The 26,763-nt window shown below is 39.7% G+C and overlaps 1 long non-coding RNA gene across 2 annotated transcripts in view; it reads right to left on the reverse strand.

Annotated features, from left to right (window-relative positions):
• LOC110361853 (uncharacterized) overlaps positions 1-26,763 on the reverse strand; it is a 46,610-nt gene that overhangs the window by 6,554 nt on the left and 13,293 nt on the right. The window lies entirely within an intron of this gene.

Here is a 26,763-nt window from a genome sequence, read left to right on the forward strand (position 1 = left end):
ACATAAACGGTATTTACTAACATGATTTTATAATATAAAACATTCATCAGATGGCAGAGCTGTTCAGCCAAACAGCCTGAATTCAAGCGCTAGTATTTTGTACCTACCACTGCAATACCTGTACTGAAGCAGAAGTTGTTTCAATGGTGTTGCAGTCAAGTTAAACGTATTTCCTCAATATGGTCAAACTAAAGATGCTTCAGTTCTATTCTAGATGCAGTGTGCTGCAGTCAGAGTGCTTTCTGCACTTATTTCACACTTATTTGCAGTTTGCCTCTCTGCTGAGGCTGCCAGTGACAGTCCATATCCAACTCATTTCACATAAGCCCCCAACTCGCTGTCCAAGGGCAATTAATTTTCTAGTTGGCACTGAATCTCAGGAACACTTGCATAAGAACACAAACCCCAATACTGTAAGTCACACTTCATCTGAACATTGTCCACATAAATAAGCATGGACATTAATGAAAGAGAGATGTCAACACTAAAAGGTGTTGAAAATTATTTTAGGAATAACAAATGCTTCGGGGATTAACAGTACCATATGGTACCTTTCACCTCCAACTTACTGGTACAAATCCAGCTAGAGCAGCATGGATAAAAACCTTTACCCTCTTCTGACTTATTACTTTACATAAAATAAACAGGTGTTTGTATCTCACCCACACACAAAATCCACCATCATAACTGGAAGCCTTGTAGGCTTTCTCAGAAGAGAGCTCAAAGGGAGCTAGAACACTCTTCTCTCCCCCAGTACAACTGCTCTATCTACATGAGGAGCAAGGACAGCTGAATGCCAAAGACTACTACCACCCACTATCAGAAATTAAAATATGATCTACCATGTTTCCAGCAACAGTCTTTTTCAGGGAACAGGAGGATTTATGGCTTTCAAACCGAAATCTCATCTGCAGCAGGTGTAACAATATTCTCCCTCCCTACAAGCTTTATCTTGCTTGTATTCTTAGACCATCACTGCTATGACAGCACTACTATAAGATATTTCACATTTAGCAGCCCTCCTATCAGCCTTAACAAGGAAGCCTGAAGTAATCGGCATCCATACCTCAGTGAGGTCATTTGAACGTTACCCTTTTTTTATTCAAGAGTACTGTCCAAGTTTGAGTTACCCAGTTTGTTGTTTGTTTTTTTTTTTTTTTATAAATTTGCTCCAATTTCTCCCTATGAGTTAGAAAGAAGATTTCTACAAGTTATTATTATTGTGTGAAACATGTAAGCAGTTACCATTGCTTTTAAACTTAATGGAAACAGATACATAAATAACCTCTGAGTTTCCTCTTTTCAATTTATGTGGAAATCACTTTTTGTATAGCAGAGTTTGCTAGCTGTTTAATACATCTTATCTTTGTCAGTGGCATACGGGAGCTTCTCTGAATAACTCGAGACTGGGATAGTCAGAAGGTATTTTGTCTGCCTTCTTTAAAGCTCTATTTTTATCCTGGACTAAATAGAGTTTTTTTGGCTAAGACTGAACGCAGCTACTTTCACATCACGTAGTGACCAGGAGCGCAAATCACATCAGAGAAATCTCTTAAGTTTCCTTGGCAAATCTGCACCTGCTGCTCAATTAAAAAAAAAAAAAAAATGCAATAAGTATTCTTATTTCATTATCCCACACATGCTTTGAACACTACAGATCAAAGGCATGGTAATGGAGATCAGAGACTTTCTATTATTCCTCCTTTGAATGTTTTATCTGTATGATTAATATACATCGAGTAAGGCAAAGCTAAACATAACTACCAGAGATTTCTCAAACCAAAGATCTGCCAGAAACATCACCCTACAGATCATATTTTGTCTCCTCATACACCAGTCAGGCTAGTTCCCTGTTCTGACCACCTGTGTCTGGATGCACTGTCTGGCTGCGCTCCCCAGGGCAAATTTTCATGCATCTGCCAGACTTTTCCAGGTATCTTTGAGCTTTTACCCTTACTTTGCCAAACACACACATACTAAAATAAAGCATCAGTGACTACTAAGTTGCTACATATTCAGGGCCAAAAGTGACCCTGTACAACAGAGAACAGTTTGCATTATTTCAAAATGACCAAGCTCCAGGCCGTAGTTTACACACAGTGTGCACCTAGGTCTCCAGATCAACTTCTCTGATCATTTCCAGTTCTTGTATACTGTTGATTGCACAGCTGCTGAACCACAGTGGAAGTCTTGGGTGAATTCATGTGCAAGGTTTCAAAGGATGTGCTCCCCAAAACTAAGTGCAATGCCTAAACAGTTACTCAAGAATTTCAAAAGGACCAAAAAGCACACAGTCCTAGATGCTGTCACGTCAGCCACTGCCTGCTAGAAAGGCTTAGCCCATTTTAGGATTTGCTTGGCACTTATCCATTTAAGATTTTAATCCATAGCTGTTGCCCTTCAGACTCTTCTGCGTATTTGTGGCACAGACAGAAGGCAAGACAGCTTAATTTGAGCCTTGCTTTCAGAGACGTTCCCTGTTGGTTCAGACAATTTTCCTGTCTCTCATCAAAATGAGTGCCTTCTCTTTGTCAGCTGGTGCACTACTCCAGCCTGCTTTCCCAGAAGAACAATTAAAAAAACAGAAAAGCCAGCCATTTGATGCATGCTTAAATGCAATTATAAGTTGAGTGAAACAAGTTGGACTCCTGAAAAAGAGATAAAGGGAAAAATCTGCTTTGAAAGGGACCACAAAACATCACCACAAGCTTGCTCTGCTCTAACAAAAGGTAAAGCAGGAGCTACGGGAGGTATCAGGGACCCTGTGTCATCCCCACAAAACCAGATCAAACCAAAGTGCAGTGGCATTTGCAAGGCAGACCAGGTGGCTTACTGGAGGCTGTGTAAAACCAGAGCAAAGCTCACAGTAGGTTTGGTAACTAGTCCATTTCACAAGAAGGGCACAGTCTAAGCTACCAGTGCTGTCCCACAATCTGCAGCTCCTCTAGGACTACGCTTCCCAAAAGGCAGTGGGAACTCATCATTGGTTCAACTGCAAATTGCAAAGACCCCTGCAGTAAACTCTGAGAAGTCTTGGGGTCCCTGTAGGAGCACAGATCATCAACCATGGATGCAGTAACATTCTTCTGCACAAGTTTAAACCCAGATTTCAGACCTAGATGCTGACCAATTGATTTACCTTTGTAGTAATATACAAGGAAAACTGTCTCCAGCCCTCTAGCTTTGTAATGAAGGAGGTCCAGATGCTACCTTTTTGGACCTTCATTTTCAGAGGAAGACTCTCAGCCTGTGGAACTGCCCATGTAAACAAAAGAGTCTTCAGCAAAGCTTCAGCAGAGCCTACAGGCAAACCAGATCACTCAGGTGTTCAGTATCAGCCACCTTGGAAACTCTGGGTAACACAGGTGCGATTGCAGCGGCTGCTAAACCTGCCTAAAAGTGCTACTTTGCACTTTCTCCCTGTGCTCACCTGGGTGCTTCTGCTGCCAACGTATCATGGCTAGAGGTGACACAGCGATGTGCTCAGCTGAATCAGGGAGCCCAAGCCAGCAAAACCCCAAAGCTCTCACAAACATTCTAGCTATATCACATCAACTGGCTGCCTGTCTGGCTACATTGGCGCCAACGCAGGCAACGGGAGAAGGAATGCTTTGTGAGGACAAGGGATGGGGACTTCTCATTTTGGCAGCAACCTACATGTTTAAGGTGCAGTTTCATAACCAGTGTGCGTCACAGTGGGTGCTTGGTATTATACCTGTCCAACAGACCACACAGCCAGCCTTCTGTATGAAAACTACTACTGTTTTCCCATTTGCTTCTGCAGTACTTTACAATATTTCCTTCCAGCCCTCTAAGTGGGATTCCTACCAATACCGCAAACTACCAGAATATCCGAGGAAAACAGACTCTCAAATCCAGCATTTGCCTTTTCCGCAGAGAGAAGGGAAATTGCAAGGGAGAAAAATACTTTCACACACATGTTCACATGCAGTTTAAGACTGAGATATCCTTCTTGGTTATTGAAGACAATGTCTGAAGGACTGCAGAATCTTTTCATTCATTAATGACTCAAAACTATGGATAGAATTGTGCCTAGAGTTTACAAGTCTGTTTAGCTCTGTCTCCAGGTGGGGAGAGGGGAATAAAAAAAAAAAAACAAAAAAACAACAGAAAACAAAAAAAAAAACAAAAAACTGCAAATGCATATTATTTTTTTGAGACACAACTATCAACCATTTGCAGACTGCCATGCTATTACATGTACCAGAAAACCCTTAAAGAAAAAGGTGTTTGTGGGCTAATAGCATATTCTCTATTTCTTATTTGTAATTTTCCCTGCACAAGTTTCCCTTTTGGTTTCTGATTCTTTGTTTTCCCCTTTAGTTTCCTCAACTTATTCCACCCCTTACCTGCGTTTCTTAACAGTATGAGTATGATCTTTCATTTTTTTCCCTTCAGGAAGTGGGACTGAAATGAATCTTGTACACTGAATGGCACCTGGTATGATTTTCTCATGTCCCATCTCAGATCTCTAACTTCAAACACTACTTTGTGTCCCCTTATATCCAGTTGTCTTTACTTAATTGCATTGTTACATCCCAAGTTCAACCGTACGAGCTAATTATTGAAAACAGGGACTTAAAGATGGCTGGCTTGCTATTTGCCTTTAATAAGAAAAGTTGTCTGAAAATGGACACATCTCCACATTGTTATAAAGGCAGTTAACAGGAACTAGTGATGCGATAGCTCAGAAAACTCAGATAACTCAGATAACTCAGAAAAACTGGACAACCAATAAGAAGCAATTTTCCTGTGTTTAATCATGAAGTTGTTCTGGAGAGATTGCTTAGATCCTGGACTCACTCCAACTTGGAGTCCCCAAACCCAGATACTTTGCCTCCCAGCTTTCTAAGAAGGAATGCCTGAATTTAACTTCCAAGAGAAAAATGTGACAGCCACTTTTGAAGGCATCTGATAGTAGCACCTTTTGGCATGAGCACATGTACTTCATCCTTGTCCTCATTTGTACCTCTGATGCAGCTGAACACACAGAACCAAGATACTGCTTTAGCATTCACCATCTGTTCTCACCTGCTTTTGGCAATTCTGCCTTACACTCTTTACATTGCTACAATGATATAGATGAGTCTCAGGGAACAGAAACACATGAAACTGTGTTTCCTAGGCATAAAAATCAGGATATCTGTGTAATATGTGTACAAAAGCATAACTGTATACACACAAGAGCTATTCTAGCCAGCAAGTTGGCACAGTCATATTCTCTGAAACAGAGATGAAAACAAGAAGCAAAGGGAACAAAGCTACTGGAACACGCACACACAAGCACATGTTATGCTGGAAATTTCCCCAGTGGCTCAGATTCTTATTTCTATGAGGTCTGAAGGGGGCTTCTTCCCCCAAAATTTCAACCTTCTCACATGGCTCAAATAAAAATTACACAAACTGTTCACAAATGAATTAACTGGGTTTTGAATCATCTTTCATCAAGTCCTGTATCCTGACTCGAGTTTTCAATCCTTTTTTTTTTTTAGACATTCTGTATTAATTTTAAACACAACGTGGCCAGAGTACCTATAGAATCTGATCTCTCTAATGAACCTAATCATTTTTTCTTCCAGACCCATAACATGCTTGCCTGTGACAGCTGCCAAAGTCACCATTTGCCTTTCTATACTCACCTCATTTCCTCAGAGCTATTCAGTGTAGTGCTACGTATAGTTACCTTAGCTGGCAGCTTCAGACACTTCCTTCACTGATCTGCCACCCTCACAAGTTTCGCAGCTCTATCAGGGCTCATCCTCTCTCTCCAGGAACATAACTGCTCTTCTGTTTTACTACTTCACTGCATCTCCATCCTATTCTATGTTGTGCCACTACCCTTTGCTGTCCCACTGTCTGCACTATCCCCAACAGAAAACTCTTGTCCACAACTGTCTGTACAGATTTCCTTGTCTTTTTTTCTAATCAACTCTTTGAACCACTTTTAATCGTGATTCCCCATCACAACCCCACAGACACATTTCCCCAGTAGCAAACCTACCCAAAAGACTTACCCAGTTAGTGCTGCTAACTTAAAAATAACCACCAATCCAAACTTACCAAAATAAGAAAAACACTGAGGAGGTAAGAAAAGGAAATTTAACTTATTTGTAATAACACAGAGAACTATACCCCATTCCCAGTTCTATATAAATATATACATATATGTACAGACACACCATTTTCATATTCTGAAATTACCTCTGGCCATGTATGTTTAGTTTTCAGAATCATGTTAAATTTTCTCTGCTCCGGGCCACAATCCTAGCTTTGTCACAAGCTTTCTATGTTATCTTAGGCAACTTACAAAGTTACTAAGTATCTGAAAGTCTGGAGAACCTGATTCCTCTCCACAAGAATCAACGGAAGTACCCAGCTCGGTCAGATTTGTTATAGGGCAAACAATTCTGATCTGTACACCAGTTTCTCAACCTGTTAGTTTTGCTCCTCTAATAAAGAAGGATAATGTTAGTGCCTCATCTGGGTGCTGAAGAGGGCAACTAAGCACCTGAGGAAGGTTCACACTAAAGTTGTACAAATGAATTTCAGTAAAAGAGCAAAACTAAAACCCAGCAAAACTCAACAAATCTGACCACGAATAAACAGAAAACAAAGCAGAGAAACACCCCAAATTCTAAAGGTGAAGGACAAATGAAGTTTTATGAAACATCCTGTCAGCTACTAGACATGTCTTTCATGTTACATCTAGACAATTCTCCATGCTTGTATTCTTCAGCTTCCTAGGCACTTCACCTTGTGTCTCATTAACCATGATGTCAGCATGTAGCAAGCTGTCAAGTGGCATCACTAATAATTGCCTTAAAAACTGTATGCTGAACCATCAGCAACAGAGCTCATTAGAAAGAATAAAGAAGAAAACCTGGCCAAACTCCTCTTTAATTTTCATTTATCCTTTAAGGGCAACCACAAGAGCAGATGGTTTATCATTCCTGCACAGCTTCTGAGTAAAGAGAGCTGATCCATCTATTTAAGAGTCTTATCTCCTGTCAGCCTTGTGTTTGGGAAATGGCATATTGCAAGGTTTCACCTTATTACAAGAATGCTTTCCCAATAGGCCTGGAAAAATTTAAGCTTTCCTGTCAGTCAGATGAGCCCCTTTATCCCATTTGGCGACAAGCCTTGGATAAAAATAGACTGCCATCTGACTAAGCAACTGTGAGACTGAAAGACACATGCTGGAATGCAACTGATCTGAATATTAGTTAATCAGCTGAATGTCTTTCTGTCTTTCCAGCTATACATTATGTCTGCTGGGAAAGTATATGAGACTTCTTTCAATAGTGCATTTTAAAAAAGAAAAAAATTAAAATTGAGCATTTGTTGTGTGGGGTGGGTTTTTTTTGTTTGTTGGTTTTGTGTGCATTTTTTTTTTGAGTGGCTGTACTACAGCTTCCCTATTTTAAAGAAAGCTTGTTACCTTGAGCCTTCTCCACACATTCTATGTAGAAAGTCTAGAAAGTCTCATGCTATTTTCTTTTCACCATTTGTGCTTCTCTCCTTTCACTTTTTGGGACAGAAGGGAAAGATAACAGACTCAAAAGCAAATGTAGTTCAGAAGGCAGAAAAGACTTTCACATAAAGACTGCTTGATGTAACACCAGTCTGCCAGTTTGGCATACATGAATGACCATTACTGGGTATTAGGAAGGACAAATATGGATCAGTCTTTGTGACAGTAAAATATTTCATGGTACCCTAACAGTATAAAGAGTATTTTGGTTTTATTGGCAGAAACAAATTCTGCCTAAAATAAATTATAAAAATAATTCAAATCAATAACAAATACAAGCTTAAAATGTCAGTAATGTAACTTAAGTGAAAGAGACTCCTCCTTTCTGGTCAACACATACCTCATCATTTTAGTCTTTTGAATTGGGTAACCTTCAGGAAAGAAATTGGGAGCAGCTCTGATGGCATGAAGTTTGAGTCTATAGTACTACTTTGGGCTGAACAAAAATTTGTGGTAGCTCAGAATAACATGATTTTACAACTATCAAATTCTAACATTTTTAAAGCATAATCTCTGAGAAATTTTTGATGCATGCATACTGAGCATGACTCACAAAGGTTACACTTTGCTGTCTGAACACTCACCTGCCTTTCCAACACTGCTTCTACTCCTTCACTGCCAAATGTATTTAAGCAGATAACCTACAGCACACAGTTATTGCTGCTGGAATTTCTGGGCTGGTACTTAACTGAGAAATTACAATATTCTTTTGTTCATCCTTCTCCAAGTAATTTACTTTCATACTTCTGTAAGTAATAATTACAATAAAAAGTCTTGAGCGTTACCTCTGTGTCCTAGAAATGCATTAGACAGAGCACCTGCACTTCAAATAACCAGCATATTATTTTAGTAAGGAAACAGCATGAGTTTGGATGCATTGGGAAAGAAAAATTTAAGGGAAGTAGTCAATATCTATTGCCTTAAGGACAGACTGAAGAGTAGGCTATTACCTCTAGACCGCTGCCTCTCAATTACTATGGAAGAAAAAAAAAAATCCAACAAATGCTATATTAGATATGAGAAGAAAAGCCAGTTTCCCAGAGAAATGTGGAGATGCAGTGTTCATTTGCCTGATTTATGTCACATGATGATCCACACTGAAAGGAAGAGTGGAAAGAACATTCCTAACTTCTTGTATCACCCACCTGGTTATTACTAGACTGTCTTGAAGATGTGTCATGGTTCTTAACAATCAAGGTGAGCAATTAATTCAACACAACTCCAGAAAACTACTCTGTATTTATAATATCTCAAAGCAACATGAATTATAGAGGTAAACGTGTCTCTTTCAGTCCTCTACCGAAGTTTTTGAGGAAAGACATCTCCAAGATGTAACTACAATTAGTTTAGGGAAAGCTGTCACTTTCTACTCAAACTCCACAATGGAAAAATTCTGACTGGAGACTGTGCATCACGGATTCTTTGAATGCTGCTAGAAGGCAAAGCAAGCTATTTATTGTTTTGCAACAGAGGAGAGCTAAATTACTTTGCACAACCAATTTGCCACCATGGAGGAAGTTTTGTTTGCTTGTCTGCTTTTTAAAAACTAGTAACAACATCCTTTTTCAGACAAAGTGGTAGCTCCCCTCAGTTCCCGAAGGACAGGGAACTGCTGGAGAGACTCCAGCGCAGGGCAACAAAGATGATTAAGGGAGTGGAGCATCTCCCTTATGAGGAAAGGCTGAGGGAGCTGGGTCTGTTTAGCTTGGAGGAGACTGAGGGGTGACATCATTAATGTTTACAAATATATAAAGGGTGAGTGTCACAAGGATGGAGCCAGGCTCTTCTCAGTGACAACCAGTGGTAGGACAAGGGGTAATGGGTGCAAACTGGAACACAGGAGGTTCCACTTAAATATGAGAAGAAACTTCTTCTCAGTGAGGGTGACAGAGCACTGGAACAGGCTGCCCAGGGGGTTGTGGAGTCTCCTACTCTGGAGACATTCAAAACCCGCCTGGACACATTCCTGTGTAACCTCATCTTGGTGTTCCTGCTCTGGCAGAGGGATTGGACTAGATGATCTTTTGAGGTCCTTTCCAATTCCCAACATTCTGTGATTCTGTGACCAGTTTGATACAAACATCGAACTTAAATTATCCCTATTCTCCCTGCTCCCCATTTCATTTTATTGGATGATGAATGTTTCAGATCTTGCAGAGGGCATGTCCTTAGATCCCATAGGCAACAGGCAACGTTCAGACTTACTTCCTTTTAAATATGGTGATTAGTTCTTGGTCCACATATGCATTTTTTAATTGGTATACCTAAAATGGAGTGTCTTAATAATTTTCTTCCAAGAATCATATCTTGTTACCTAGAAGAAGAAAGTCTGTAATGAGCAAATGTATATATTAAAAAAGGAAGAGAGACTCAGATCACAGAAAAAATGGGAGCTCGCCATTTCTTCAAATGATACTGTAATCTGCTAGAAGGAAGGTTATTTTAGGATTACTGTAGCTGGAAGCCTCCTGCTTACCCATATGCCACTTTTCCTTTTAAGTGCAGCAAGGACTCTTCATCCTGATTGTGAAGCTGCATACAGTCAAACTAAATTATTGCATTTGTGCTGATGAGGATCAAATGAACATGTAGGGTCAAAAAAACCTGTAGCTACTGAGCTAATTATAGCAGGGGATGAGTGTGTGTGTGCGGGGGAGTTGAGACCTGGCATACTGCACTTGAACAAGTGATGTGAGCAAACCTGCACAAGTATAAATTGCAAGGATTTATAACAACACAAATGCTGGCACAGGAACTTGAGTCATAACTTTCTCCTAGCCCAAGAATATAGGATATGTGAGCTGTTGATTGTATTGTGTTCTCAGTTTTCAGAAGCATGAGTAGAAAGAGCATGTCCTGTTGCTGTTTTTTCTTCTTTTTAATTTTAGCACCTATTTTGGGGGGATGTGCTTTCCAGTACCTATTTTTGGGGGGATGTGCTTTCCATCAGCTCTAAAAGCTGCACTGATCAGTATGCTTTGAGAGGCAGCTGAGAGGTGAGGGGAAAGTGAGTGGCTGATGGCCATTCAAGTAATACAAATTCAGAGAGTTTTATCCTATTCAAGGAAAGCTGAGCTTCTAGTCCAGACTGGTCACCAACCTTTTTCCTCTCAGTTTGAGTGACCATCACGTAGCGGATGGACAGAAAGGTCTATCACTGGGACCACCTCCTGTAGTCACCCTGCATCATTTTGTGATGTGCTGCAGATTTCACTGCATTCACTTAGTTGCCCTGCGCTGGACTCCCTCCAGCAGTTCCCTGTCCTTCTGGAACTGAGGGGAGCTACCACTTTGTCTGAAAAAGGATGTTGTTACTAGTTTTTAAAAAGCAGACAAGCAAACAAAACTTCCTCCGTGGTGGCAAATGGGTTGTGCAAAGATATTTATCTCTCCTCTGTTGCAAAACAATAAATAGCTTGCTTTGCCTTCTAGCAGCATTCAAAGAATCTGTAATGCACAGTCTCCAGTCAGAATTTTTCCATTGTGGAGTTTCAGTAGAAAGTGACAGCTTTCCCTAAACTAATTGTAGAAACTGAAGTTCAGTTACTTCCACTAGAGAGCTGCCTAGGAGCCCTAAGTGGCATTCTGGCAATGTATAAGCCTCTGATTAAATAACATACAGCTTAAGAAACCCAAATATCCATTTGCAAACTTAACATTATTTCAAAAAGATGTGTTTGAAGCAAGTAATACCTGAGATAATGCCTTGCTGACCCATAAATCTGCTTCCCATGATAAATGGAAGGCTTACTTTACTTTCCAATAAGTTCTACATGTCTGTTGGTCCTTCAACTAAAAGCCTTTGTTTCAAATTCTTTTCCAGGCTTTATTCACCCAGCTGCTGTCTTCTGGAGACTCAAAGTTCTAACATCACCCCAATCAGATGAAGAACCTTTCCTTCATACTCATTGAGCTTAATTTTGGCACAGTAGCTACCAAAAAAAAAAAACAAACATAAAAAAAAGTCCAGCGCATGCTGCAGCAAGCAGTGTCTTGTTCTTCCTACAACTTTTTGAAGTGTACTGAACACAACCAGATGTAGCATTTTTGACAGCTCATAAAGCGTGTGACCACAAACATGTTCTCCCCACAAATGAAAGTGTCAGCCTTTGCATTTTCTGTTTTCATCCCTTAAAATTAGTTGAATTACCCACTCTATCACTTTGTCTACATTCATGAAAATATTCTCTGTGTGTTGGTAAAGACACTTCATGGATCAAGTTTCACTTCTTCTGGTAAAAACAATGAGAAACCCCAAACCAAACAAATAGAACTTCAGGGAATCCCTGCTTTGATTTCACTGAGGTTTTCATTGAACAAGGCTCACCTTAGCTGCAGGCTAGTTAAGGACAATACGTTTGACAACTTGCAAACACGGAACCAAGAAGTCCTCATCACATCGCTGTATGAAAGTCAGCTGTGCATCCTATGTATTTCAAAAGAGAGATTCAGCCAACCCGTAAACAGGCGAGGAGCACAAACCACTGCAGCCTTCATGTAAGTCTAAAGGGCAGTGGTACTTTACCACCATATGGTCAGATAGATGTAATGCCAGTGCAACATGCTTAGCAGTTTTGACCTACGAAGTCCTAAATTAACTGTAACTACTCAGGAGACTCCCTCACCGAGCCATAACATTCTTGTGAGAATCTAGAAAATCCAGAAAATCTTGGGCAGGAAACTCCTGAGTTATTCTTTCTAGCCTGACAGCTTAAAATGAAGGATTTAAAACTTGGTTTTCCTCTCTTATTTTAAGATTAAAAATATGAAAGGCTTGAGTGAACAAGCACTTGGGAGATTCTGATATTAAAATATGTGTATTGTTGCCCTGTTATTGTGTCAGTGGCTATCAGCTTGCTTCTGTCACAATTTCTGTTCCAATTACTGCTTGCATTCTCATCATGTTCTATGTGGAGCAGTGTCACACATGTACAAGGCTGTCAGGTAAAAACTTGTTTGTCAGAACAAATGCACACCTGGCAGCCACGCAAAAAACATCTACCTTCTAGTTTATCTGGAGCTCTCTATTCATTTGTTGTTACACCAAACACATCCAACATTGGGATCTTCTCTAAGTTACCTCTGCTACGTCTGTGATTGTGCTCTTTCCGATCCTGATGTAAGAAGAGAGAAACACCTTTGATCTGAACTAGGAATAGAGTCACAAAACATCTCAAGTTGGAAGGGACTCACTAGGATCATTGAGTACAACTCCCTGCTCCTCACATAAACCATATGACTAAGAGTGTTGTCCAGACACTCCTTGAACTGTCGCAGGCTTGATGCCATGATTATTTCCTCAGAGAGCCTGTTCCAGTGTTTGACCTCTCAGGGAGGAACCTTTGCCTAATGTCCAATCCAGACTGTGTGCTGGAGACACTTATGTACATACCTCATTACTTCTGCCTCAATTATCTTTGAAACAGAAATGTTACTCACACAAAGCTGGGGCAACAGCATGGTGTCTTCAGAATCAAAGACACAGGAGTACCTGGAAATACCCAAGCCTAAACCAAAGCTGTGGTCTCCTCTAGCCTCAGTCGGCCAGCTACAATACTGTCTGGTAGAAGGGCTACAAAGGTGATCAAGGGTCTGGAGCATCATCTTTCTTATGAGGAGAAACAGAGAGCTGGATCTGATCAGCCTGGAGAAAAGAAGGCTGAAAGGGGATCTCATCAATGCTTACAAATATCTCAAGGGTCGATGTGAAGAGAATGGGATCAGAATCTTCTCAATGCTGCCCAATGATAGGATGAGGGGCAAGGGGCACAGACTGAAGCACAGGAGGTTCCATCTAAACATGAGGAGAAACTTCTTTGCTTTGAGGGTGCCAGAGCACTGGAACAGGCTGCCCAGAGAGGTTGCAGAGTATCCTTCTCTGGAGACATTCAAAACCTGCTTGGACACATTTCTGTGTGATCTGCTCTGGGTGAACCTGCTTTAGCAGGTGGGTTGGACTAGATGTTCTCCAGAGGTTGCTTCCAAGCCCAGCCATTCTGTGATTCTGTGAAGTACAGGTGGTAGGAGCCAAGCAGCTGCCACCTCCCACTGCCAAGCAATGGACTAGCCTCCCCACAGGGAAACCCCACCTCTGGGGTCTCAGGCCCGGCCGGACCAAACCCGGAGGAGCCGGGCCCATTTCAGGGCCGAGCCCGGCGGTGGCGCCCTGTGGTGCCGCGCTCTGGCCGCCAGAGGGCGGCAGCAGCCCGGGCGCGGCGGGTCGGGCCGGGCCGGGTTGGGCGCGGCCGCGACCGGAGGCGTCCCCGGGGTCCCCGACTCGCTGAGCGGGGCCGCTCCGCGCCCCGTCCCGCTCCCCTCCGGCCCGGAGCTATGGCCCGCCCGCTCAGCGGTCCTGGTCCTGCAGCACAGGGCAGGGAAGGTAGACGATGCACGCCAGGGAGCTCCACCGTTTCGGCCGCAGGGCTGAGCAATCCTTTCCCATGAAAGGTACTACACCTACTGCATTACGTAAGTAAGGTGATACTAGCAATATTTACACATTACCTATATATTAAAATACTTTTCCTAAATATTTCCACATAATTATATAAAACTAGTATATATTTAATAATTTACTATGAAATTCCTGCTTTCATAGGAGACAGAGGACCAACCCATTTAGCTCCCCATCCTACTTGTCAGCTGGCAATATCATCTGCTCCAGAGCAGAGTTTTTCCTCTAGGAAACTCTTTTGGCACCAAGTGCTTTATGGCATTGAATGCCAAAGGTTATCTGATCTCAGTAAAAAGTAAATTGATGTGCAGTCTGCTACTTCTGTTTGGAAGTCTTTGTAATTGCATACATGAAGACATGCAAACTCATAACTTCATTCAACAGTCAACTGATTGCATACACTCCTGTATGTTGCCCAGCTCTGGGAAGTTTGTATTCCTGTATCTTTGCAAGATCTTCATTCTTCCAAGACTCATGACATTTCTATCACCACTATTTAATCACCTTTGTTTCCCTCTGTCTGGGACAGAGTTCTATTTTATTTGTTCTACCTGTGTAAAATGCACATAAAGCACTACTGCTCAGTTCACACAGATGAGTGCGTGGACTATATATGCTCTTTTATAGTATGGAAAATATGTAATTAAAAAAAAATAGTTGCTTGTGACACTTCAAGCAACTCACTGTGTTCACCTGTGACAGCAGAATTGAAAGTAGTGCTGTCAAATAAATACACACATAACATCACTTCAAATGACATTTCACAAGGGACTATTCCCTTTATAGATAAAGCTCATTAGTAGCAGTAGGGTAGCTGAAAAAAGAAAACGAAGCTTATTCCCCTTGCAAGGTAGGAAACATCCATTGGAGACCCCACAATTTCAAATTGTTCTTCATGCCCAAGGTGTGGCATTGAAAAATTGGCAGCAAAATCTCAGCCTTCACTGTGCCTTGAGAAGGAGAGGACAACTGCTCTCTCCAGCGAATACCACACATGCCTAAACTCTTCCAGTTAAATTAGAAATTAAGTTTATAAGGTATCCCATGCTGATCCCTGATATTTACCTAACACAAGAGGTAGAAGTTTAACATGAAATTGATGTCACTCAGTTTTATAGATCTCTTCTACATTCCCTCTTGGTCTTATATTTTGAAGATGTCATCCAAGCTGTCAGAGAGAGAGGGAAGATAAGCACTGACACCAAATAAACGGACGTTTTCTCTTAGTTGTGTCTGTTGACCTCATCCACCTTAAGTTCAGATTTAGGATACTATTTTTGTCAGGTTTTAAGAACTTTTCTTGCTAGCAGGTGAAGACAAAGTAATAACTAAAATAAGCTGGAAGCCCCCCCCCCCCAAAAAAAACCCAAACCAAACAACAAAAAAACTACCACCACCACCACCACAACAACAAACCAAACCAAATAAAAAAAACAACAACAAAATCCAACAAAACAAACCAAAAACAACCCAAAGGATGACTGAAACCCACACACACTTCAGAAAAATCTCGGGCATTTCTGATCCCACCAAAAAGAGGTTTTTCTTGCTTCACTTGAAGAAACAGCTGCATTAGGATGGCTGGACACAACACAATGCAATAGAGCTAGATTTTCTAATAGTTCTTTGCACTACCTCACTTTTGGAAACCTGTTTACTTTCAGGGCATGTCTTCCAAGGGCTAAATAATTCTGTATGTTAGACCTTGGATTAGAATCATAATCACATCAGTTCAAATCAGCAACAGCGTCACTTAACCGGGAAAGAATTTACAACAGGGAGGGGAGGATGCTTTTAGGTTAACATCTTTTGAAAATGAATGAGGCAGAGCAGAAATTTGCCTTGCGTACTAGCCTTGTCCCAACATTAGAAAAATGAGTTTTTAAGTTCAGACCTTAGATTTATGCACAGCACATCATCTGTTTGAAGATCCATGTTGTAAGCCAGCATGACCCTAGTGTGCCTGTACAGCCTGAGATACATTGACCTGAAAGAGTGTACTAGCTGAGGTTCATTGCTGCATTGCATGGCTTCTGCTCAGAGCAGCTCAAAGCAATACCATACAAATGACCCCTTACTTTACACTTCTGGTATGAAGGGGACCACACAGTCCAAGAATGCACAATGAACATAATCTAACTACACAGTAAAAATAAAAAGAAGGTAGGTAGAGGTTTCAAGATAACCAGTATGTATCAGCTGAACAGCATTCATGCTGGTGGACTGAAGGGAAAATGGATTAGAGTACTTTTTATCCTACTATTATATTGCACAACATTAGGACAGACTCCTGTTGAATTTTTACAAATTTTCTAGTAGAATGAGAGCTAACCTCTATATAAACCCCAACTAATTGCCTGTGGCACCTGTGGCTGACCAGAATTTAGAGGCTTAGATACTTAAACTGTGAGCGATGATGTTTGAGAGCTAACTAAAGCCATGCACTTGCCTGGTATGCTGGCAGGTTGCTAGAATTTGACCAGAGGAATTTGAACTCGGTGGAAAATATCAACTCCATTAGCATGCATACAGCTCAGCTTCAGATGTAAACATACTTCCATTTCATTAGCTGCTCATTGGCTAAGACTAAGGAGAAAGACAAATTGCTATGGATTGTGTTTAACATTTTATTTCATTATTCTGTATTACTAACCTCTTGTACTTTCCACAGATAAGCCTAGTTTTAACTCCAGTGGTAAATGCATTGAAAAGTGTGCAGTCAACTTTCACCTTACAACAATTCGTAATAGTATCTCTCTTTGAACATACAAACAGTTTAGTCTTCAGGTCTTCACCTTCTCACTTTTACACAGGAAGTGTGTTTCAGGTCTTAAGAAACTTGAAAACCTCCAACCTTCTCCTCCCACCCCCTGCAAACCCCAAAAACCAACCCAATATAAAAAAAACACAGACAAACAAGAGCTGTTTTCCTGGACAGCAGGCTGATGGTATTTTCTAGATTTTATAAGACTAGTTAGTTTTTCAGACTGGTCAGAGATAAAGCAGAAAGCCAAGTGAGCAACAAGGAGCTGACAACAAAACTGCAGTTTTTGAGTGTTTTTTCTTTCTGTAGTGGTTGAGGAAGTTATATGAGATACATACTTCTCTCCCTCCATGACAAAACAGTTACCAACACATTTTTTCCTCAGACACAAATATCCTCATAAAGAAGTGCTCTAGTTGACGTCCTGAATTACTAGCCAGAGATTACTTGACAGGTTTGGCCAATGAGGACAGCTTACTAAATTGCCAATCCTCTCTCCAGTGAAGTTATTCCCATGCCCAGTCTTGAGACTCCCATTGCTTATTCCCTTCTCACTCTGAAGAGTCAGTGCTGGCTCTTCACAAACACACCAGATGCCATTCACGTTGCCACCCTTACTGAAAGTAGTACTGAAGTTACTGCAGGGACTGTTTCCCTTTCCTGACTGAAGCTGCCAATCATCACAGGACAAGCGCCTTATCACAACGTTGCTTGTTTCTCTTCCTCTGCAAAGATAAAGCTGTAGGACATATATCATTGCTGTGTAACTATACTAGTGCTGGGGTGAAGGAGGTCTATTGCACTCAAAATTGTAGTACAAATGAGGAATGAACTTGGGTCTGTCAACAAGGGCCAACTCGGACAGAAACACATTCAATACCAAGAACTAGCCATCTTTTCTGCAAAAAGAAATAGTCTACTACACAGTATAAAACCTTTCAGCAAATCATTCACTTTCATATGAACTGCTGTTGAGGTAGGTGGCCAGAAGGCTATCTTACACTTCCAAATGTAACACGAGTTTTCTTAAGAGTTTGGCATCTGTATCAAAGAGTTGGAAAACTAAGGAATTGGGCTCTTGGAATAATACAGTATTTGTCTTCATCTTATATGAAGCTATTGTATGTTGGCCATGACAGCAGTTCTGCATGACTATATTGATCAGCTTTCAGAATATTGTAAGATTTACAGACAAGCAGTATTCTCGCCATTCCAAAACTAGAAAAAAAAACAAAAAAAACCGAGAATAGCAAAGCAACTCAGCAAGGTCAAGTAGCAACTGTTTCTTGCTAATCCAAAGACACTAACTTGTTAAAATGGCACAGCTAAGTTTATTCAATGTGTGCTTGAGTATACTATGCCAACATCAATCCAAGTCCAACTGATGTGGATAAAGCATTCCTGTGTTAACCTTCTCTAGTGCAAGACATGTAGGCTGGCAAGTTGCAGAAGGCATCAGTGTAAGTATGAACTGTAAAATCTCCACCTATTTTATAGCAGCAGCCAGCCTCTTCCACTGAATTTGATTTTCTCTATGTCATTTGCTCAGGAGGAATGGGCCTTACTAAACACAAAACTCCACCTTTCAATTACAAATTGATAAAGTCAACAGCTTTCCAAGTCTGTGTTGTTAATCTGGTCTTTCACACTTCTATATAATAATAGCATTTGGACATACTTGGAAAGGGTATGTGAGGACACATTCTATTTTGACTAAAACTGTGAAAAGGTATTCTATTATTTATAATGCACCTATCACAGTGGTATCTGAATGCTAAGAACTTTAGCAGACAGGCTTTAAAGCCAAATAAACAAAAAGGATAATTTACATTCCTTTCTTAGGCATGCCATTTGGATGTACTACTCTCTTTCCCCTCTCCTACAGATGTTAAGAAAAAGCAACTGCAGAAAAATCACAAGTCCAGTTACTGCAGTATTCCAGAGTAATATGCTTTCTGCAAGGTTTATTCTGTTCACATGCAGTTCTCCCTGACCATGGTGCTTTATGTGCAATGAAGTCCAGATTGCTTGCCCCACAATGTGAAGCAGGGAAAGACAGCTATTTCTGATCTCAGTATTTAAATAATCTCTTCCTTGTAGAGAGGAAATAAATTGTGAACTACAAAATTTGAATTTTGTTCAAATTGAAGTTCTTGAGAGATAAGTGCTATGGTTTAATAAGTGATGCAGCCAACCAAAACAAAAGAAACCCTATATATAAATCTAGGTTGCTGTTTTTTTTTTTTTAAAAATCCTGTCTAGTCTGAACAGGATCAGTTTCTTTTCTAAGCTAGAATGGTATTTTGGAATCCAAACTACTTTCTGATCGACATACCACACCAAATGCTGCCAAATAACCATAGAAATGGGATATTTAATCTGGAATCTTGGCTGACAATGGCTACTATGAGAAAATTAGCAGTAGACAATAGAAACCTCACATTTCAGAGATCAAATCCAGGAAATATTTCAGTAAAATTTGGATCTAACAGTAAAAAAAAAAAAAAAAAACAACAGCAACCCCCCTCCCCCCCAATATAGACACAGATCTCTGGTTACTCTGAGTCCTAACACATCATCGCTATGCCAGAAAAAAGGAAAATCTACCTTCAGAAGTACATTCACAGCTGTACAAGTGTAAGGCAGCTGCTATGTATCATAAGAATATATTTTATTTATTTATGCCTGATAAACAAGCTGACTACTGAGAAAAACCTTCTACTATGTCATTCCATAAGTCTGACAGCAAACATGATTATTGTCCCCAAAGTAATTTATTGCTGTAATAACTTCCCATTAATTTCTATGAGCATATGTAAAGAAAACCCCTCTCCCTCTACATAGCTGTATTACACTCAGTTTTAAGATGGCTAATATCTTAGCATGACTGGGTTTGTTTTTATTATTTGAAGTGTCAACCAGTGTGGTTGTCTTTGGAAATTACACAAGGGATAACATCTGTTAGTAGTGCTGTTCCAGTAAGAGTCATGGCCAAACCAGCTCAGATGTAAAAAAAAATGTAGCTCAGTTCATGCTTTGCATTAAAGCTTACTGGAATCCTTAAGCCAATTCTCAATATTGTGAAAATCAAAGTTATGGCTAGGGAATTTCTCTGTTAGAAATGTATCAACCCCCTATGCAACAAGAACTAAACACATACTTGCATATCACAAAGGTCCAAAACTTAACCAAGCACCTACTTACAAGTCTGTATGAAGACGCCAAAACATCCAGTCCACAAACAACAATAGAGACTTATAAGGTGGCTGGCATCTGAAGTCAGACAGCTAATACGCCAAGACCATGCTGACCAGTGCTGCCTAGTTGCTTCCCTGTGTCCCCCACCACCTTCCCAAATTCACACTGTCCTAAGCCTAGTCTACTTTGAAAAGTTACAATAGCATAGTTATTAGGTGTACTTTCTACAATAGGACTGTAATAATAAATATATCACTGTATTTTTATGCTAGTTCACCTCCAATAGGAGGAAACAAATATTTCAAAAATTATATGAAACATGAGAACCAACTAGAGAGGGCTATGAAAACAAAGACAAGCAACCTGGGTACGACTATAGAATGGGAGCAAGTGGAGGAACACTAATAAAAGGGTGATAGGATCAAACAGTGGCCCCAGGAACTGTTTTTAAAGCTGAATTTTGCACTAATATAAGCACAAAAAGACTCTCATCTCTCAGAGTCTGCAAAATGGATGTTTTAGTAACCTAGACAAAATAAGAAGAGCCTAGGGAAGAACAGATCTGTGCAGCTGAATTAGGAAAGCTATATCATAGTAAAAAGAACAGTTAGAGTTTAAATGTCAATTAGACAAAAGTCTTGGCTTTTAATCCAAAGTAATTAAGTAACTGCTCCCCTCTCACAAAGAAAAGAGACACCGTGACCAATGGGACTCAGTATATAAAAAGTCAGATGACAAACTTCTGCAAGGCCAGACGCTATTGGTCTAGATATGTAGTAGCCAGTGGTGAGGGCAAAAAAAACCCCCAGTTCTTAGATGCCACCTAGATATGAGGTCCTGGTTGAAGGAAACTGGTTAAAGAAAACTATCTTGACTGTAAAAACGACTGACAGGCAGAATGACAGCACAGATTCTCTACAATAATCAGAAAGGTGTGGATGGAAGACCCGCTGTCTTAAATAATATTCATCAACTCTGCATATTCTCTAGAAGGCATACTTTTGATAACCAGATATTGGCAAGCCTTAAAAGAATTCAAATTGTTTTGAAGAGACCGCAATAAAGGAAAACATAAAGAACTAATTCTTGCTAAAATAGTGAGGAAAGTAAAAAATACTTTGTAAGAGCCAAAAGCAGAGAAAGACAGATAGTGATCAACAGCAGAATCTCAGAAAAGAGACAGGTATCAAACAGAAGACATGCAGGTAATATCCAGGAAGATTCAAGAGGGACTAAAGAAATGAAGATATCCATGTGTCAAAACTGGGGATGAACACTGGTTCAATAATAGATGAGGTTCCACAGTAGCCTTTTGAGATACAAAGCACTATGTAAACAGACAGCAGAGATCAGACATGAAGTCATCAGGAATTTGATACTATAAACCGCAAATAATCCTGTCATTCTGTTACAGAAAAAGCAAAACCCCCAAAATGCCTGCCTCAAAATGAACTTGGAAGTTGGCTGAGAATCCAGAAGGAAATATGGGCATGAGATATCTTGAATAGAAATCTCACAAAGCAGATGGCCATTTTACACTACACGGCTTACTATCACAAGACTAATATGATTGGATCAGACCCTTTCAAAACAAGATTTTTTTTCCTGAGAAGTTTTCAGTTTGACAGAATATTAATCATACTGTCCAACATTTTCTCATCTGAGAAACCCAATTTTCCATCAAAGGAGGTTTAGTATTTTTCTACTCACAAAAAATAGAAATTTAAGAAAGTTTTTTCTTTAGTAAAAACAGAAGATATGCTCCAATCCAACTGCAATATTAACCTAATTCTTCAGTTTTTTCTTCATTCAACATGTCATGTTAATACTACTGTTTAAAAACAGATACTTAAAGCAAAGAAGTAACAAGAGACACCTACAAAAACCAGATGGCAACAGGAAGAGATATACACGACATACAAGAAATTTGTTTGTCTTGATAAAACAATTTAGGACAACAAAGTAATGTGAAAACTGGAATAATCCTAAGTTGAAATTTACAAGACTAAAACATCATGCAGCACAAGCTGTTTAGCAAGCTATTAATCCTAAACTTAAGGCAAAAAAACCCCACTCCGTGTTAAGTTCTACCAAAAGGCAGCAATGGTTTTGTTCTAAGGAAGCCCTGATGCTCTTTAAGGAGGTAAAATAAACCACTTGTTAGGAGGGGATACTGCAATAAACTACTAAGTCATTAACAGAAACCCTTAAATTGGGCAAAACAATAACAACAAAATGTCTGAATAGGTATAAGGCTTCATTAATGTATTTTTAAACTATTTTGCTCCTCAAATGCAGAATATAGTATAAATGTATTTCACAGACTCACATTAAGCCTTCATGGCTTTCTATATACTGTTTAATGCTTCACATTACATGCCACAAAGTGCTATGCATTGGATTTATGCAGAGAGATAAACTGTAATTTGTCTTGGACAGCACCTCATTATTCAAGACAGATGAGGAAAATGCAACATACGTATCTTAGAGTGTATCTCCATCTGATAAAACAAATTAATTAGCAGATGCAAGTAGTGCTTGCTGTTTTGTTGCTCCTGAAGAAGCTATTAGGAAAAATAATCAGTTGTGCAGTATTGCTCTATACTACTCCTGGTTCTATGAACTCATCACAGATTTAGTAGCAAGCGTTATGGGCATTCCGAAAAGTGTATTGATATTGGTTTGTCTTACACTTTCTTTGAGGTAACAAGTGAACACTCGCTAGATTGGAAAGGAAAATTAAGTGGCACATGAAAGGAAATTCCAAGTTGTTATCAGCCCGTTGCAACTAACATCACACAGACTACAGCCTTGAATCCACTCATGCAAGCAAAGGTTTCTAAGAAGCCTTCAGAATCTCATTTTTATCTTACACGTTTCTAGAGCACCTACTAAAGAATCAACCACTAAAGCACTAAACCAGGGGGGATGAGCGAGTAAAGAAGATTTTCGACTTTCAATCTACCTAAGAGTTGCACACATGCCTTCCTCCTATACTGCTGATAATATTGAGGAAAAAGTTTTGGTTTTATTTAGGATCTATGTCAGAAAGAAAACAAAACTAAGGCCATAATTATTCTTCAAGTCTCTTCATAGCCCTGACAATGCTAGGAAGATACTACTTTCGTGCAACAGCCACGGATTTTCCAGAGAAATATATAAAGGCTGCCTGCTGAGCTGCTTGCAAGGCTGCTGCCAACAGCAGTTACCACTGGCATACTATCAGCCCTTATGTGCATGCTGCCTTTTAAACAGTTTGCCACCAGATTGGTAACAACCACACCCATCTGGGAGGAAGGTGAGAGCCGCCTTTCAATTTACCCACTAACATGACTGACAGGGTTCCTGTCTTTCACCATGCTACCATCAGACTTAGGCCTATGGGGCTGAATTTGACTCGTCATTAGTTACTGAAATGAAGCTCCACAGCTTACTGCACAGTGTCTGCGAAAAGAAGCCATCTCCATACAGAAACACAGTCCCTCTGTACAATCCTAATTCCACTTCTCAAAGTTTCCACTTGCTCATTTCATGACCTTCAAAGCTTATGAATACATAACTAAATGGCTACAGTTACAGATGAAACAATTAATTGTTTGTGAGGACAATTGGATGTTTTGGGAAGATAAGAAGGACTGATATTAGTCAGAGCTGGCATCATCTAGGAGTGTTTGGCAACTCATCTGCAACCCATCTGCTATTTCTTGTTTCTTCCTCACCAAGTAAAACATTGAGAGGGCTTTGCTAAGATAGCTGGAACAATGTCCTGGAATGCATTACTCTTTCCTGCTAAAAGGCTTTTTTTACTAGATCAGTTTACAAGTGGATATATATTATTTTTAAACTCTCAGCCCTAAGGTTTCAACAGAGGACCTTGAAATCAAGCTATGATTTTTTTTTACTTGTTTCTTGAAAGCCACAAAAAGAAATCTGCAACTGAAACTTACCTGATGATAATAAAAGCGGGAGCACATGCCCACAATCTTCCGGTAAAAAACTACTAAGAGAAACATCTTTGTCAGTAAACCTATCGCCTAGCCCAAGCAGCCAGACTTTTTAACATGCACATCGCTGTCCATATCAAGTCTGTGCATGCCCAATATGAATGCTAATTATCACTCACCTGGCTGTGCATTCATACCACTCTGTCAACATACATGATTTTACAGATTACTGGCTTTGAAATCCACCTCAGTTTAATACATAAAAACGTAAGCCTGTTACACTCCTATCCGTTAAGCAAAACTGCAGTAGGTCTTATGACTAATTCTAGAGCACTTTGATGATCCACAAGACACCAACTGTTATTTCTTAAAGAGCACTATATGCACTTTCTGAAATAAACTTGCGATTAAAAGGTTACACATACTATTTTGAACTCTTGTGCACCTTCAGTTCAGTTCTATTCTGCCACAGATGTCTCTAATAGTTACTGACAGGAGACATGGCTAAAACACAGGGCTTGTGAAAAGATTTTAGTCTGATGTGGAACTACACGGTTTCCAAACACCTCTGTAATACCTAACAATGTGATTCCTGGTCATTTTTAAAGTAACCAAAAGGACATATCATAGATTCCTACAGATACCAATGACTGAGTATCTGGTGGTATAGAGCTCCAAAATTAATTAAGACACCATTATATCCTTTCCATATAATTATTCTTAGGAATGAGCTCAGAAAGCGTTACCTGTTTGAACTGGTGCATACTTCTACAATGTACTATATAGCTAAGTCTCCTTACAAAACACCAGCAACTGAGGTTATGTAATCCCTTTCAAACAGCCAGATATCAAGTTAACCCAATTTTCTTCCATGAGACAGGGAAGGAAATGACTGTGGCTTCTGATTTTGGATAGAGCTGTGCTGAACTCATCTCAAAATTCCCTTGGTATCAGTAGATTCCAGCATATTTTTTGGCCTATTCAGCACCATTCCTGTGTACAGCCATATATTTATCTGTTACCCCTTCACAGAACTGGGACCAAGGGGTCTACTGGCCGTAGTCCATTCCTGGCCAACTTAAGATACTTCAGATGCTTAAGCATCCTCTTGAGGCATTTTAGTTTGCAAACAGCTTTTCCATAGTTATATTTTCACTAAAGAAAGTAAACAGATGGCCTTTGCTTCAAATAACAGAACTCCAATAGGAAGGTTTTGTTTCACTTAGCTAGAATCTAGATTTTTCAGCATGGTGACTTTGCTAAGATGCCTTAAGAGTCAACAGGTCTCAACAGTCAGCCTCGAGCAGTGGGGCATTACTCTCCTTATTTAGAAAGGATGCAGTGCATCCAGAATGGATCCAATGGATCCAGAATCGTACTCTCAGCCTTCTGTGCAATTCCAAGTCTAGATGTAACAGACTGTCAGTGTTTACCTGACCACAGGCTTGAAATAGTTTTAAAAGTAAGCCTCACGAGACTTAAGTCACAGCATTACTCATATGCATAAGTATGCCTTAAAGGAATTTTCAAATTAATTTCCTATGTGGCTGTTAGCTTGATTAGTAGAAATATTTTATTGAAACCATGTTGCTATATAATACACTTGAAAATATTGCTTTTCTGCTGCAAAAGTGTTATAGCTGCTAATATAAATGGTGAAACAGAAATTTGCTTTTACGTGTGTCAGCTCGTTTTCCAGATCAAATTCCAATCAGCTAGCACTTTCACAAGAACAGCCTTTTCTGTCAATAACATTTCCATAAAATTGCTTTTAATAAGTAAGAAAAAGACAAACAAAACCCCCTCTGAATTAGGTTGACCCATTTTAAGTATTTTGAATGGCTTGGTCTTTACTCTGTGTAGCCAGAAATAATTTTTTCATTCAGGGTCAGTCCCGCATAGTTCATCTAACAAACTGCAACCTCCTCACACTGAAATCCTGCAGTTTTTCTGGAAAGACATGGATACTGAAAGAAGGCTTCTAATAAACTTTCTGAGCCTACGTACTGCTATAAACTGCCAGAAAGTTGTTAAGAAGACCTTATTAAGAGACAAATTAATATCTTATCAATTTATGTGCACTCATTCTCTAATCCAACCTAAAAATTTTGTTTTAAATAGTTGTCCCAATCACCAGTCAGACCAACCAGGCAGCCTGATCATCCCAGTAAAAAGCCCCATATATTGAAGGTGTGACTGAAGCCATGAAAGATTTAAAGATAGATTAAGGATAATAGTGTGAGACACTGAAAAAGTTACTGTTATTTCAAAAGCTGGACCAGACAGCTTCCCCACAGTATTAAAATATTACATTTTTAGATTTCAGACCTCACTTCCCTTTTTAGGCCTAAAATCTGGATTTGGCAACCTATTAACCTGTTTCAAAACAGCCCTCTTTTAAGATGAACAGGATAGCAGGTCTTACAATAACTTCACAAAAATGTATAAAATCCACCTGCCAGGTATGGTGATGTCCAGTTAGGTTTGATTTAACAAACTCAGGATCTGAATCAGCCTTAACACTTGCCTTTCTGACATGGACAAAGTATTAAGCCAGATACAACATATTAGCAGCCTGTCAGCGACAATCCTACTGCTAGAGTTAACCTGCTCTAAGAGTAAAATATTAGCAATACTTAAAGCTCTCCTGTAGATAGACTAATAATTTCCAATACCAAAAATAAAATTTCATACTCTTGTCCACAATCGCATATCCAAAGGTTATGTATCTCTATATTTCTGTGTTGTGCCCTTGGGTTTTCAATTTAGTCTTTACATTCCCGGATATCCATGTCAAAGAAACAATGGAGTCAAATCTTAGAAGATAGAAGAGATTTAAGGGAAATTAGAT

The sequence above is a fragment of the Columba livia genome, chromosome 1 (genome assembly GCF_036013475.1).
Source record: "Columba livia isolate bColLiv1 breed racing homer chromosome 1, bColLiv1.pat.W.v2, whole genome shotgun sequence".
Taxonomy (NCBI): domain Eukaryota; kingdom Metazoa; phylum Chordata; class Aves; order Columbiformes; family Columbidae; genus Columba; species Columba livia.